Below are 16,767 nucleotides of genomic sequence, written 5' to 3'. Positions count from 1 at the left end.
TTGGCCAAGTGAACTTATCTAGTAGGTGTCATGTGAAGCCTAGTGTTATAGTCTCCCTGGTCACCTGAAAGTGGGTGTGTGTGCCTTCCCATTGCAGTTGAGCCCTGATTGTTGTCGGCACATCAGTAGGTGGGATTGACCCTCAGGCTGACTGGCTGTGAGGACGGGCCATAATACAGTAGACAAGTGGGATTCACGTTAGTTGGGCTCTGGTACCTGCTGAGTCCACCCTATGTGTGTGTCATTTGTGAAACTAATTGGTTGGTACTCTGGTGTAGCCTGAAGTGAGTATTTTGGTTCTGGACTCAAAACCAGAGATTTCTTGGGAGGGGCATACTGAGGCTGGCTACCAGCAGAGCTGGGCTTGGGCCCCTTGGCAAGAGGTACAGGACACACTGAGGCCAGCCAATACTTGTTTTGGGTTTGTGGACCTTTGAGAGAGTTTAGGGATATCTTCAGCACAAACAGAGTGGCTGTTTGTGGGGTACAGCCACTGAAGGAGGTTCAGGCTGATTCACTGAGTTGGGCAGAGTCTCAGGGAATCACCACGATGGATAAAGCAGTGTTAGCCAGATTGATGTAGACTTAGATTGGGCACCTGCCCATACCCATACCTGCCAGCTGTGTGTGGGTAGGGTTCAACAAGAGATCAATGACACCTGCCAGCACTTCTATCTGGGAGAGAGCTTTACCGCCCACTCTCAGCCTTAAGGCAGACAGTTCAGTTCCTCTCCTTATGTCCCTGGTGCTTTTTCAGCTACTGTCCCTTCACTGGAGCTTAGGGCAAGTGTTGTGAGTGGATCTGTGCTTCAGCTTTTTAAGAGGACACCATTACAGCAGCCCTTGTCTCATCTCGACAGAGTCCCCACAGTTTTTTAAAGATTTTATTTTTAGAGAGAGGGGAAGAGAAGGAGAAAGAGAGGGAGAGAAACATCAGTGTGTGGTTGCCTTTCACATGCCCCCCACTGGGGACCTGGCCTGCGACCCAGGCACGTGCCCTGACTGGGAATTGAACCGGCCACCCTTTGGTTCACAGGCCCTCAGGCCCGCTCAATCCAATGAGCCATGCCAGCCAGGGTTCCCTGCAGATTTTTACCATCAGATATTGAGGGGAATTCTCTTCCTGCCGCTGGTGCTCCAGGCTGGGGAGCCCAGTGTGGAGCTTGGACCCCTTGCTCCTCAGGGAAGACTTCCAGAGCTAAGATATCTCTCCTGATTTCTTAACTTCCACATGTGGGTGTGGGACCAGCTCTTTAACATCTCTGCCCCTCTTGCCAGTCTGGACATGGCTTCTTGCTATCTTTAGTTACACGAATTCTATTCAGCTAGTTTTTCGGTGGTTTTCAAAGGTGGTTTTTCTATAAGTTAGTTGTAATTTTGATGTAGCCCTGCGAGGAGGTGAACAAAGTTTACTTACTCAGTTATCTTGACCAAAGGAGAACTTTTCAGATCTATTCTCTTCAGGCCTCAAGTTTGCACACCAGGAGAGCAGTCCTCTGCTAGGAGAATGACGAGCAGGTCTTTGCAGGTTCTGATGGTCCCAGAAGTGGTACTTAGGGCGCACGGCCTCCTGGTGGACCAGAGCAGGGCTTTCTAAAGTGCAATGCCCCTGTAGGGTGGTGCTGCACCTGTTTGTGTCCTATAAAATTCTGACATTTAAAAATATAGGAAGACCATCAAGTAAAATTTAAATCAACGTTTAAAGAAAATATAAACAGAAGTAAAAGTTAGTACTTAACATCTTTCTTGTTCTTTTAAAAATGTGACATAAAAACAAATAGGAAAGACTGTAAGTCAACCATTCATTTAGATCTGAAGAGTATTGATCCTGAAGTCATTTCCTTTCTTTTCTCCACAGTGAATTCATCTTCATTGTATCTGTCATCTGTTCCCTCTTAAGGCAGATATGAAGGGCACATAGCAAGAGTGTTGGTCAGTATCTCTATTTCCAGAGCAACAAGTTTCTGTCCCTGATGACCCCAATTGCAATGGCTAATTACGCATTGACCTTGTCTAGTCTGAAATCCATTTAGTAGAATGGATTTGTACGCTCTTAAAGATAGGCACTGTAGGAAGAGATGGAGGAGTTGACCACAAGGAATAGGCTTATTATTATTGAAATGTTCCTCCTTTTTCCAGCTTGGTTCTCCAGGCATGAGGGTGGACAGAAGATCTTAGTGACTCATAGCTTCTAGAGAACAAATCCAACAGCTAAAGTCACATTTTCCTTCAGTAGCTTGAGCATTACATTCTTTAGGGAGGAGTAGGGATACTGTATTGCTAAGCACTAGGCAAGAAGTTGGTTGCAAATTTCTGGTTTCCATTTGACACATGCCCAAGCAGAGCCAGACAAGCACATGGAATTTTGTGGTTATCTGGCGGATGGTGAGGAAAGGCATCAGAGAATAATTGCTATTTTGCATCTGTGATAATTTTCCTCTACTCACTGGTCAGGACATGTATGGAACTGCACATTTTATTATTTATATATTATCTGGAACTGCATATCCTATTATTATCTGTGGTGGGTAATAAAATGAAGCTTCAAGAGGTGTGGCACAGCTGAGCCTGTGGCTGACATCCTAGAGGAGAAAGGAGCAGTTCTGGTTGGGCACAGTAGATGGCTAACCCCAGGCTTGGCCATATGAGCTGTGTGTTTTGAGTTGTGGAACTAGGAGCTGCTGAGGTAGGTTCACCTTGGATAAGTCATACTGATATCTGTTTTCCACAATTGCTTCTTTATCACCATAGCTGCATCTTGTGACAACTGTCATTTAATTAGTTTTCTCCTTTCCTGCACAGAAAAGAGATATGATTGGTGTGGTCAGATGCAAATTTAGAGTTCTGCACTTGTGTAACTGTATCAGTGATGAATTTAGCAGCTTAATACTAGAAACATTATCTCCCAATACAGATGAACTGAGTCTTCTGGCTCTGGGTCTCTCAAAAGGCTGTAGTTGGGGAGCCATCCTGGACTAGAGTCTCTTCCATGCTCACTTAGATGGCTAGGGAAAGACTCAGATCCTCCTGGGCCATTGAACTGAGGGCCTCTCTCAGTTCCTTGACATGTGGGCCACTCCATAAGGCAGCTCACAACATGGCAGCTGGCTTTCTTCTGGGCAAGCAAGCAAAAGAGCAAGACTGCAAGACAGAAGAAGCCAGAGTCTTTTTTTCTTTTTCTTTTTAAAGCCAGAGTCTTTTTGGAACAATATCAGAAGTGACATCCCACTACTCTTGCCATATTATATTCATTAGAAGTGAGTCACTGCTCTGATCTATATTCAAGGGGAGGGTGATGGAATGAATACCAGGAGGAGGGGATCCCTGGGAGCCATCTTGGAAGCTGCCCACCATAACAATTACATTTTTTTTGACAATATTCAGTTATAATAATATCTTTTCAAATAGAAGGATTTTAAAAATTACTGACTTTACTATATCTGTGTCAGAAACCCAATGCATGTTGCCCAGCTATAGGATGTTATATTAAGACAATGATGACACTGATGTAAGCCACTCTTGTAGCAAACAACCTTGTTACTGCAGAACATTTTTAGTGATCCGCTCTTTCTTACATAGAGTTCTGCTAGCTTTCATCTAAGTTTCTTAGCAGTTGCCACCAGAATCATAAAATGACGCAGCTAACAAACAATTTTTGTTTTTGTTAGCGTTTCACAGCATGGAAATGCTAAAAGAGGAAATGACGTGTTCATGGACATACAGCTTGGTATAGTGTGGCTGAGCCCATGTTAGGTTTCAGTGAACTTAACATTGCTTTTAGGACAGGGCTAGTTGCACTGCTTCACCTGGGTGACCTGAACATGGATGAAGATCAAGAAAACTAAGATGGAAAATAAGGTGAGGGAAGAAAAAAGTGAAAGATAAAAAGTAGAGAGGAAAAAATTCAAAGAAAGAAACAAATAGGGGGTCAGAAGAAGAGCAAGGAGAAAGGCTAAAAACATATTCACTGCAGGTGCCACTGGAGGGCTCCATGACTTTCCAATATAGCTGCTTTAATGAGATGACATTCTTAGGCATCTAGCAACACACATTATAGTGCGCTGTCATTGAAAGGCAGAAGCACAGTAGGTAAGACTGTAGATCCTAAAGCTGGAATGTCCAGGCTTGAATCCCAGCCCTGCTACTGGGTTGTGTGACCTCTGCAAGTTACTTAGTCCCAGTTTCCTTGTTTTCTACAATGGGGATAATTCTAGTACACACTGCATGGGATTGCCATGGAATTAAATGAATTTATCACTGTAAGTGCAAAGAACAGTGCTGGGCACATTGAAAAATGTCCTAAACTGTGTTGGAGATGGAGTGAATCTTGGGATAGAGAACAAAGTAAGGCTCAGGGATGGAATAAGGCTTGGCAGTTAAGGTAAGGTGTGTCAGTATGCAGTCAGATCAGAATGCCGTATACATCACCAAGCAAATCAAGTAGATAGTTCTTTTGCCCACTCAGGCATCTTTCTAATCCTTTTCCAGATCATTCCCCTTTCTCTTCATGCTCTCTTCTTTTCAGCTCCTTGTGCAGCAGCTGTTTGGTTGTTCCTGTCACTCACCCTCTCAGGACACTAATCCCCAATATGTAGAGCTGAAATGAAATTGGAACTACATAATAATTTCATAATACAAGTATTATATATATTAAATCAAAATTATTTAATTTTGTTGGTGCTGTCACTGTAGTTGTGTTTCTTCCAGAGCTTTTCCCTTCTGCTGTCTTTGTTCTTTTTATTGAAGGAATATTCATATGACAAAACATCTGATTAAACAATTACTTTTCAAACTAGAATTTGCTGAATACCTATTATGTCCTAGACCCTGTGCAGTGTTTTAAGTTGACCCTTACAATAACTTTGTACATTAAGTATTGCTATTCTACCTGTAGAGATAGGAAAACTCTACCTAGAGAAGTTGTCACTTACCTGAGATTCTGTCATGTCTTCACTCCTTCAACAACAACTGAGTACCTCTGCATGGTAGGCAGTCTCCAAAGGCCCAGGACTGACCTGGACCTCCCTAGGCTCCATGCACCATGTAGCATCCAGCAAACGTGAGAACAAATATCGGAGACTTTCAGGGTATCAAAGATGTTACTTTATTGGCCAAGTTTAACCTGCGCAGGGGCGAACTCTCAAAGTGTCCAGCGACACAGTGCCCACAAGGAGCTGCAAACGAGAGACGCGCCAAGTGCTTACAACTACGTTCTTATATAGGGGCGGGTAAGCAAGCGTTATACAGAAGCAAACGTGGCAGTTAGCAATTCGCTTACAAAGACCGTGCGCGGGAATTTCAAACCAAGCATTTTTGCATAAGGCGGGAAGGCAGAATGTTTGTTCATTAACCTAGTAATCTCCTGGCTCTAGCTAGCTAGGTTCTTATTTTCTCATTAAAACTACAAAGCATTGCTTATCTAGCCTACCCAGGGGAGAGCATCTGCTAGACACAGGATGTTTGCTTAACTGCACTTTGTCTCTTTTATCATTTCTTTTTTTTTTTTAAGATTTTATTTATTTATTTTTAGGGAGGGAAGGGAGGGAGGGAGAGAGAGAGAGAGCAAGAGAGAGAGAGAGAGAGAGAGAGAGAGGGAGAGAAACATCAATGTGCGGTTGCTGGGGGTTATGGCCTGCAACCCAGGAATGTACCCTGGCTGGGAATCGAACCTGGGACACTTTGGTTCCCAGCCTGCGCTCTTTTATCATTTCTTTTTAGCTACAATGTGGTTCTTGTTTACTAAGGTTAAATTTAGTTCTTAATTTCCTTATTCCCAACACACCAGGGCTGGGGTCTAAGAGTAAGACCCATTCAAAGCAGCAGTTGGAGTTGTTTAAGAAAGATCCTTATGAGGTTGTAACATTGGGGAACACAAGCAGTACTTCAGTGCCCAGGGGACAAATTGCTACACAGAACTAGGGCAAGAACTGAAGAGGGTAGAGTGCCGTTTTTCCCACCTCACAGGTTTGCCATGTGGGTGCCCTGGAAAGGAATGCCATCAAGGAATCTGACTCACAGTGGCTGAGTGAAGGGGCACCCTTGGCATGCCAGAGTGCAGAGCAGAAGAACATGCAGTACAACCCCAGGCAATTACTGGGATTGGGAATTGTACTAAGGAGGGAATTGAGGGCTCTGAGGTCCTTTACACAGGTAGGAATGATGAGTCAGTGAGAGTTTAATTATGCTTATCTGTGGTTCTATTTTATGTTAGTCTGGAATATGGTCACACAAAAATAAGTAAGATAGACTGTCCTCAAAGAAGTGATATTTTCTGGACTCAAATATGTTAACATAATTAAAATGTGACAATTACTATTATAATAAAACATCTAGGAACTTCGGAAAGATCAGAAATGAAGTAACAACTAAGCAAGGCTCTGAGAGATAAGCAAGAGTTTGCCAGATGGAAAAGGGATGGGAGGAATATTCTGGAAAAGAGGACTCTCATATGCAGGGGATTCATATTATAAAAACTCTTCTCTGAAGGATGGAGAAATTAGGGGCAGACTGTGAAGGAGCATGGCAAGAGAGCTGGAATTTACTTGACAGGCAACAGGAAACCAGCCCACACTTTTAAATAAGGGTATCATGGATTCACACACCCCCCTTTTGTTTTTTAAAGAAAGGTAATTTAGAGGGAAATTTGGACAATTGAGAGGTGAAAGGTACTCAGGAATGGATAGGGTAGGGCAGGGTAAAGACTTGAATCAGAAAGCAATGGGATTGAGGAAGTATGCAAAAACCCAATAGCCAGAGATCATAGTACTGTTTCAGGAACTATGGTTTCAGGAACAGGAGGTTCTGTGTGGCTGGAGCACATCTGGTGGTGGGAGGAGAGGATGGCAGCAGCAAGAGAAAAGAAGGCTGCTCACTCACATGCATGGAGTTGTGGGTAGAAGTGGCAAGTTCAAACTGAAGTCAGAGTAGAGCAGAGTTGTCAGGATGACCTTGTGCCTTTTTTATTCCTGAACCCCTTCCCTAGCACTGGGGTCCAGAGCCTGGGAGTGGGGACCATGGGCTACACAAATGTTTTCTTGAATTAAACTAGAGAACTGACCCAAGCAAGGCTCAGGCCGAGTGGGAGTAGAGCCTGCAGTAAGTGGTGGTCAGGTGGGTGGGACCTCGTGGTTGAGAGGAACCTCTGGGAAAGCAGGCTGCAGAGCAGAGTAGATTACTGAGGACCTTAAGTGCCAGGCTAAGGGTCTTGGGCACCATGTGGGATACAGTGGAGTTAAGGCTCTGGAGCATGGCCTATGCAGCCCTCAGGGTGTTTGCTAAAATTCTACACATTTAGAAAATTTTAACTCTCCTTACATTTCAAATAATTCTTCATAATGTTCCCAAAGCGGAAAAGAAGCAAATTTGAACTATGTTCCCTGGGACCAGAAGACCCAACTCCTACCGCGATTAAATAGCATCTACCTTACCCTGAAGGCTCTCTTTTCTGGGGGCTGTTTGGAAATAACGCTTGAAAATAAGTAAATAAATGAAAAGGAAATAATTTTTAATCATCCCACCTGGCAAGTTTCAAAGAAGTTAAATGTTTTAAAAAGAAAGAAAAAAGACCACAGACGTTGCACAGAAATGGAAACCCAGGAGAGTGGCATTTAAAAACCACCCATTTATTTTCTGGAACATCTTTTGTGGCCAAATCCCAACCACCCTCCTCCCCAGGACCCTCACACCCTCTGTCCCTTCCTACCCTCAGCATCCTCCTGTCCACCCCCACCCCCCGACACACCCCTCCTGACAACCACCACTTCACAGGCTCACAGGATGACGTTGTGTGGCGGTGGCCGGTGCTCAGGTGAGGGGTTCCCGAACCCCCACCCCCCAGGCACTGGTGGCAGAGTCCATTCGCAGTAGCCACCACAGCAGCAGGGGTGGGAGGGGTGCTGGCCGGGAGGGGAAGGGGCGGGGTACCCCGGGGAGTGCGGAGCCAGAGGAGGAAGAGCAGACGCGGGGAGGGGGAGCGGCGAGAGCTGGAGCGGCGGGGGTGCGCGGGGGTGCGCCGGCGTGGGCCGGTCCAGCTTCACTCTGGTAGTCGGCTGACGTGCGCCGCAGTCGGAGCCTCAGACGCGCGGGCTCAGGGACAGCGAGGGGCTGCCAGAGGCGACAGCTTCTTCACGACTGACGGTGCTTGCTGGACTCCCCGGCCAGCGCTCCAAGGCTGAGAGGTGGGCACCACGTTAGAACGTGAGTAGCTCCATGCAAGTCTGATGGTGATAGCCGGTACTGACCCGGGGTTCGCCTGAAGCGAAGGAGGGCGCGGGGGACTACTATGTGGGCACCGGGACACCCGCCTGGATTAGAGTGCTTTCCCGGCTGGGGGCACCACACTGGCTGTACTGCGGCAGGGCGAGCCGTGTGGACAAATTCCTGCTTTGCCTCAGGCCCCCAGACCCGACTGCCGTTCTGGAGTGAGGGCACAGCTCAAGTGCCTACCGTTGCCCAGGCTGGCGCCCATCACCGCCTCCGGGCCAACTTCTGCCTCCGCGCCCGAGCCATACGCGTTTAGGAAAGCCTGCCTGGCGGTCTCTCTGTACAGAGTTGGGCCTGGAGGGGTTGCTGAGCTGGGCACTGGGCTTCCCCGGAGCAGACGTTGGTCGCGGGGAGGTCACACCCCAGTGCTGGCCGGGAGCGCAAGGGCTGGGCCAGCGTTCTGGGGTGTGCGCTGGTAGGTCCCAGCGGACACATCTGGGCGTGGGCTTTGTTCCTACGTGCTCACACCTGCGACGACCGGCGGAGTTCTGGGGCAAGCAGACACCCCCCCCCCCCCCCCCCGCCCCAGCTGTCGCTGCCCGGAGGGAACTGGGGGAGACTAGAGGGAACGGCGTTGTGGGCTCCGTCCTGGGCTTTGTGGCCCTACAGGTTCGGCCCGGCCCCTGGGGGACCTGGCGCCACGCCCTGCCTCTGAGGGTTGGTACTTGTTGGGGCTGGGTCGCCAAGGCTTGGGGCCAACTCGAAGAGCACCTTCCCTATCCATGCACCCAAAAGCGGTTCCTGCCCTTGCTCCCAAAGGGGTTATCTGGCAACAGCTTCGGCCGGAGAAGCTGTGTTGAGCGGGGAGAGACTGCTGGCTCTGGAGCATCCATTGCATGGCCAGCGCCTTCTGTGCCGGGTCCCTCCATGCCTTGCGGGTGGGGACTACTGTGTGCTGGTCCCTAGTGGACCGCCAGCTCAACCATTCCCAGCCCGCATCTGCCTAGCGCGCAGAGAGGGGGAGCCAAGGAGCCGTCATTTCTTCCAAAGCGGTGTACCTGGGGCAGCAAGTGACCCCGGTGGGTTCCCTGGGTCCCGGGGACTGGTGAGCAAGCCATTTTCCTTCTCTTCAGATCCCCTCCCAGTCCGCAGCCTCATTCTCTACCCCTGCACACTCCCAAGCCTCCCCTTCATGGTGGTAGTCGGGGAGGGAGGATGCGGGGGGGGGGGGGGGGGGGGGGGGGGGGGGGGGGGTGTTAAGCCTTGGCGTCTCTTTCCCACCCCACCTCTCTCAGCCTTTTTGTGCCATCAGCTCCAGCCGGAAGCGCGTAGCTGTCTATCCTAAGAGCGGAACATTCTTTTCCTGCCGGGTCGCTCCAGTTTAATGCACAGAGGTGCGGTGCCAAGGGGCTGGGCCCTTTCTCGCCCTAGGCTCTTGCCAGAAGGGGTGAAGGCGAGTGTACTTGTGTGGGAGTCATTCGTGCACTACCAGGAGCTCCCCCTGGGGCTATCCTAGGAAGGGACAGCGGTAGCCACTGAATACAAGCGAGGCTGAGGCTGGTCTACTTTGGGTTGGGACTGTGTTCTGTCAACCATGTCGTGTTATTAAAATATTGTAATAATAACTCATGAGTAAATGAGACCTTCCAGAAGTATAGAACTGGGTTTAGACAATTGGAGGCTTTCTACTTTAATGTTAATAATAGTCAACATTTTTTGAAAAGCTTCAGATATACTACTGGGTGCTGGGTATCTTACATGTATCATCTCATTTACTTTCCACAACAATCCCATGTGAAAAACTGGGAGATGGAGGCTTACAGAAGTCAAGTAACTTTCCCAAGGCCACGTGCTAGGAGAAGCAAGGGTTAGCCTTTTGCTCCTACACTTTGTCATTCAAGACTGTGAAAATGGGGCCTTTTGGAGGCTTATCATTAGTTTAGAGGAAGACTGAAATCATCGAGTGTTCAAAATCAGGGACATATTATAAATCCATTTAATTCTAACCCCTGCAGACCTCACAGTAGCAGGCAATATAGTAATTCAGTGAATTGTATTGTGTAAATAGCCTTTTATTGCCCTTTAATTCCTTTACAAGTTCCTTTATTTCCGTTAGCTTTTAAGTACTTGGCTGTTAACCACAATCCAACTAGTTACAGTCACTGGACTGTTCTTAGTGACCAGAGCCCCCCTGCCATTACAGAGAGGCTGAGAGGTTCCTGGCACATGACAATTTTTGAGAAACCTTTTAATTTATGTAATTATTTTCTTTTTTAAGAAAAGGCAACGTTTCCATTTGGCAAATATTTCTATTTCAGGTTCCCAGCCTTGAATCTCTTCTGTAGATACTTTTGACTGAGGGAGACTTACTTCTCAAATTGGATATTGAATTTTAACAGATCCTAATCTTAGAGAAGCATTCAATATCCTAAATATATGAGACTGTGTGGTACATATGCAAAACTGTTCCATGTTAACTATTAGAAACAAGAATTTGAACTAAAGAGAAAGCAGCTCTTCCTGGAACAGTTTTTAGAATGATTATAATGGACTGATCAATTTTGGAAAAATGAGTTCTAAATTCTACTAACTCTTGGTCTTCTTTCAACCTGCTTTTACTTTATTACAGGAAATTTGCTAAACATTTTATATAATCCAGAAATTGTAGAGCTGTAAGAGAACACTAACTGAATGAACCTTTGGGTTTCAAAATAAGCACAGTGGGGCCTGAGAGGTTACCCAGCTCTCTAATGCAGGGTAATGATGAAGCCTTTGACTGTAGGCCAGTGCCCTTACATCGCATCATTTTTTTTAAGATTTTATTTATTCATTTTAGAGAGGGGAAGAGAGGGAGAAAGAGAGGGAGAGAAACATCAATGTGCATTTGCCTGTCATGTGCCTCTTGTTGGGGTCTTGGCCTGCAACCCAGGCATGTGCCCTGACTGGGAATCAAACCAGTGACCTTTTGGTTAGCAGGCCCAGTGAGGGGTTCAATCCACTGAGCCACACCAGCCAAGGCCTCCACATCATTTTTTTTATTATTGCATCAGTGAGAGTAAGTGAAAAAGCAGTTATCTTTGGAAATCATACTTTCTGTGAGGACCATGTGACAATGACAATAATAGTTGAGTGTCAGTACTTCAGGAAGGTGAGAGGGTAATGAGAATGTATACACCTGGGCTGTAGAAAATTTCCTTAAGAGTCATTTCAAATACTTTGTGTTGGTGTAGTTTTCCTTGTGTAACTGATTGAATATGAGTGGAATCTGAAGATATTATACTGTGTATGTACAAAGGAGTTATTTAATGGAATCCTACAAGAAGCTTTTCTGATAAAGGGATTCATTCATTCATTCATTCATTCATTACTACTTACTTTGTGTATGGCCTGCTGTTCTAGGCACTGAGGTTACAGTGGTGAGCAGAACAGAATCCCTGCCTTTGGAGAGAATAACTCTAATTTTATGCTACATACCTCTGCACACATAGACTCTTTTTTCACATACTATAAATGCACAGCTTGCTGAACTTGCACAAACTGAACACACCAGACTAGCTCAAAAAAAGGAACAAAACATTATGAACATTGGAGAAAGCCCTTTTGTGGCTTTTACCAGTCATTACTCGCCCTAAGGGTAACCGCTGAGACACCCATGCCTTTTTTCTGGTAGCCTCACCATGAAATCAGAGTCTATGTCCTAGTCAGCTTGGGCTGCCATAACAACATTGGGGTACCGTAGACTGGGCGGCTTAAAGAATGGACATTTATTTTCTTACAGTTCTGGTGTCAGGAAGTCAGCAATCAAGATGCCAGTAGGGTTGGGTTCTGGTGAGAGCTCTCTTCCCAGTTTGCAAACTATCTTATTGGTGCCTGCCTGTTGAGAGAGAGAACCCCCTTCCCCTTTCCTCTTCTTATAAGGGTCCTGGTCCAATCAGATTAGGGCCCATCCTCATTACTTCAGTTAACCTTGATTACCTACTAAAAGCCATATCTCCAAACACAGTCACACTGGGGATTAGGACTTCAACATATGAATTTTGTGGAGGGCACAGTTCAGTCTATAGGAGGAGTCCTGTTGCTGCCTCTCTCAGCAGACTTTGGCATCTCATTCCCATTTTCAAAGAACAGTTTCCATTTGAGAAGCATGGTAAACAATAACAAATTTAACAAGAATATAGAATTCCTAATGTATTCTTTTTGTCTGGGAAGTTTTGTGTGTTTGCATCTCAAGACTGCTTTAGATCAGCATTCAGCTGCTGAGATGGTTGTCAAAGGAAAATGAAAATTATTTGAATGGTTGAAAATTACTAAAATACATTTAGATGTGTTTCCCTGTTATACGTCATGCTTTCCCACCTGAAGGAGCCCCAGCTTTCCTGCCAGGTGAGAACAGAGAAGATGGTAGAGATCTCCTAGCATCTAGGGATTCCAGCGGCAAGAAGCCAATGGCTTTTTTCATTTAACGCTTATTCATCCAGGCAAACAAAAGGCCCCTTTGGGAGGCTGAAGTTTCTAAGACTAGGAAAGTGTTCCAAAACTAACTGATGCATGTTTATTTTTTCCCTCTCAAAATGTGAAGGAGAGGGCTACATGAGGAAAATATGGGAATAGCTCTGCCTCCAGTTCTGGCAATGATAAGTCTTTCAATATCGGGTTGTCTTTAAATAGGGGAGTAAATGCAGCATATCTATAGTTATACAAAATATGATGTTGTTGCTAAGTTACTTTTGCATTCTGGTGAAACATATAACAAAATTTACTGTTTTACCCCCTGATTGGTACGACTCAGTGGATTGAGTGCTGTCCTGTGAAGTGAAAGGTCACTGGTTCAATTACTAGTCAAGGCACATACCTGGGTTGTGGGCTAGGTCCCTAGTCGGAGGCGTATGAGAGAGGCAACCAATTGATGTATCTCTCCCTCTCTTTTTCCCTCCCTTCCCCTCTCTCTAAAAATAAATTTTAAAGGTCTTTTAAAAATGTACTATTTTAACTATTTTTAACTGTGTAGTTTAGTGGCATTAAATATTTCACATTATGTGACTATCACCACTGTCCATCTCCAGAGCTTTTGTTACCTTCCTGAACTGAAACTCCATGTCCATTAAACACTAACTCCCTATTCCCCTTCTCCCCAAACCCTGGAAAAAATCATTGTACTTTCTGTCTCTATGAATTTTTCTACCCTAAGTACCTCATATGAGTGAATTTATACAGTATCTGTCCTTTTGTAACTGGTTTATTTTACATCATGTGGTATAATGTCTTCAAGGCTCACCCATGTGTCAGAATTTCCTTCTTTTCTAAAGTTGAATAGTATTCCATTGTTTATACATACCACTTTAAAAAAATTATTAACCTGTCAATGGACAGTTGGGCTAGTTCCACTTTTTGGCTACTATGAATAATGTTGCTATAATCATGGGTATACAAATATTTTTTTGAGTCACTGCTTTCAACTCTTTTGGGTATGTAGCCAGAAGTGTCATTGCTGGATCATAGGGTAATTCTATTTTAATTTTTTGAGGAACCACCATACTGTTTTCCACAGCAGCTGCATAATGTTACATTCCCACCAAGATTGCACAAGTATTCCAATTTCTCCATATCATTGCCAACTCTAATTTTCTTTGTTCTTGCTAAAGCCATTGGTGTCAAGAGCTATAGTTGTTATTTTTTAAAGTTGTAAATTAATATACAATGTATTGTGAACAAGTTATTCATAATATTTTCTAACTTATCAGTTTAACTTTTATTAATAAGGAGATGGATGGTTTTTAAGACATATTCATTGACTCCATTCTTTGTGCAAAGCTAAAATAGATACTATGTAGCATGTGTCATAGTGCAGGACAAACCAGCATTGGCTACATATATTCACGGTACTTTTTTTTTATGTTGAATTGGAGCATATATGTCTGTAGTGCATTTGTGCTCAGTGATTTTGCTGTGAGGATAGATTAAATATTAGGGTGAAAATAAAATTTTATTTTACTGGAAAAATAACATTATTATTTTAACCCATATCAACAGCAAATTTACTTCATATGTAGAAGTATTTAGGGATGTTCTGGAATTGTATATTCCAGGGATGGGTTGGGCATTTCTCCCTATCATTAAGTCTCTGAAGATGACAGCATAGACACTCACCACCCAATTATAATTGCTTAGCTGAACTAATAAAAAAGATGTGGTGTCAACTTAATTGACCTATTTTACTAGCATGCAAGATTGGAATTTTAAATTAGAAAAAGGTAATTTTTAAAAATTTGATGAAGGATTTCCCTCAACTGACTAAAAAATTAGTGAATAAGAGAAATGCCAATAGTAAAGGGAACAAATCTGCAAACACTGATGCTCATCTACGGCACATACTGTCCAACTGGCTTATTCAGTTTAAAAACAGGAATAACAAATAAATCTCATCTTGGCTTTTGTGCTCTCTGATTTTCTTTCACACTGCCCTGTATGCAATGAAGCATTGCTGAATTCACACAAGAGTGAAAATGACAGTTACTATTAGCTGAAAATTATCCTTTTAAGAATTCTTCTTACTAAATGTTGATAGGAAGGGCTGAAAAAATATTTTGAATATATATGTATATAAATTTATATGTATATTTAAATTTTATGGTGTGTATGGTATATTGGTTCAAAACTGACTGTAACCAGAAAAATATATTCCCAGGGCAATCTGAGGGAATCCTGTAGGAGGTCTTCTACTGTATAATATGCAATGAATTTGATTTATCTTTCTCAAGTGGGCTGAGAGCATTCAAAAAATTTAGTATATGTATTCAGTGTGTAGTGATCTTTTCTCCAAATTTCAACTTTAAAGCCACTTTCATGCCACTTTCAGATGCCCTTGGCATTTGAATGGTATGATTTGCAGCATACATTTTTGATGAACATTACAAACTCATGTAAAACACCATTAAACATATTCTCTCTCAAGGGAAAGGGAAAGTACTAATGTTCCATTAATTGTGCCTTAAGGTAAAAGTAGACTGTCAAAAGAGTTTCATCCTCCAGTTTTTTGGTCTTTGAGGGAGGCGGCTTGCGAGCTGGTGTGCTGCTGCCTTCCAAAGCCTGTGTGCTTTTCAGTGCCTCACCTCAATAGAGAGCTGAAAGGACAAAAGTGAACAAAGGAGGCCTGTTTTGCCTGCCCCACTTGCTGGGCTGTTGTCTTGGCCCTTTTCAGTGAAGGAAGGAGGGGGAGCTGGGTCAAAGTTGAAGAACACTGAAAAGGAATTCAAGCTTCATGTCGAAATTTGAATTATAGCTTTAGTTTGAGTGCCGAGTAGATTAGTTCAAATTGAAATTTGTGAATCTGTGGAAGCTTAAGTGACAGATGGTGTTGGAACAACGTACATAGAGCTGGATGGTGTTCCCGAAATGTTGAGTGCCCAAGCAAGGCACTCGGTAAACATCTAGTTAACTGACAAAAGTTTTTAAATTGTAGGAAGTGGAGTGTGATGCTGTACACTGCATTAAGACATTGGACTGTGTGAATAAGGGGAGGCCTCTGCATCTGGCATACACTCAGATGCACTTGTCCCTCCTAATTACATTGCAAATCTTCTTCTGACTGTTCTGGTGCTTTCACCTCTAGTATCTAGTTGAATAAACACAGAAATGCCCAGTTAACTTCCCCTGTAAAATCTCACTGTAGTGTTATGATATTGATCACAGATTGTTTTGACATGTGGCAAGATAAATCTATCATAAACATTGACTAACCAGTGTTTTCTCTTACATGAATACATTTAAGAACAGTTATTTCAGCTTTCTGCTTCTAGTGGGAATCCGTCGCTATCATATTTGTTATTGAAGTTTTTAATATGGCACTTGGTTCCCCATTCACTTTGATAGGGAGTATCTGATTTAAAACATTTCAGAAGGAGAAGTTAGTTGAGTATATAATGAGAATAATAAGTAGCTACTGGGAAGGTGAGGCTACTGGAATGCAAGAGAACTAAAAAATAGTTTGGGGTAATTTGAAATACTTCCTGGGGTTCCATAAAACTACAATTGGAAAATTTTGCTTTGGCATCTTTGTCCACTTTCAGGATCTGATGGCAATAGCCTTTTGTTCTGATGTAAGTGACATGATAGCTAAAAGCCATTTTTATATACACTTAATACGTTCAACTGACTATTTCTACTTTTGGAGAAATAATGGCAAGAAATTTCTACATGAACAAATTAGTAAAGTAGAAATTCAGAGATAATTAATACTATTAATTATGTAATATAAACAAAGTAAACTTCAGAATTGATTACATTAACTTCTGTTACATATTTTCTTTACATAAATCGTGATATATGCTTTGTATGTCTCAAAAATATTAAGATAACTTGCATTTTAATAAATAGTTGGAATAGGGTTTTAAAAACTCCATTACTATATATGTATTTCTAGTAACAGTTATCTTGTGGCAAAATTAAGTGGAAGGTAAAATATATCAAAGGTTTATGGCTGTCCTAGAACTATAGGGGGACTCATTAAACAGCAGGGAGTGAGTTCATGGTCAGATTGATTGGTAGGACTGGGATTGGAAGAGTAGA

At 43.6% G+C, this 16,767-nt stretch overlaps 1 protein-coding gene and 1 long non-coding RNA gene across 17 annotated transcripts in view; both read left to right on the top strand.

Moving 5' to 3' along the window:
- Positions 1–1,144: 1,144 nt before the first annotated feature.
- Positions 1,145–6,218, top strand: LOC118497117. The gene is made up of 2 exons (XR_004899666.1): positions 1,145–5,043; positions 5,786–6,218. It is a non-coding gene; the product is annotated as an uncharacterized LOC118497117 (long non-coding RNA).
- A 1,733-nt stretch (positions 6,219–7,951) lies between these two features.
- Positions 7,952–16,767, top strand: part of NRCAM (neuronal cell adhesion molecule) — a 312,085-nt gene continuing 303,269 nt past the window's right edge. For 8 of the 16 annotated variants that reach the window (XM_036010801.1, XM_036010799.1, XM_028525409.2 and 5 more), the window contains exon 1: positions 8,049–8,196. The gene's annotated coding sequence lies outside the window, so the exon portion shown is untranslated. Of the gene's footprint in view, positions 8,197–16,767 lie in introns of all 16 variants that reach the window. The other 8 variants (XM_036010803.1, XM_036010802.1, XM_036010794.1 and 5 more) reach the window with 5 other exon arrangements.

Source organism: Phyllostomus discolor, chromosome 10 (genome assembly GCF_004126475.2).
Source record: "Phyllostomus discolor isolate MPI-MPIP mPhyDis1 chromosome 10, mPhyDis1.pri.v3, whole genome shotgun sequence".
NCBI lineage: Eukaryota > Metazoa > Chordata > Mammalia > Chiroptera > Phyllostomidae > Phyllostomus > Phyllostomus discolor.
The sequence above is the reverse complement of the archived record's forward strand: the minus strand, read 5'-3'. Positions and strand labels throughout refer to the sequence as shown.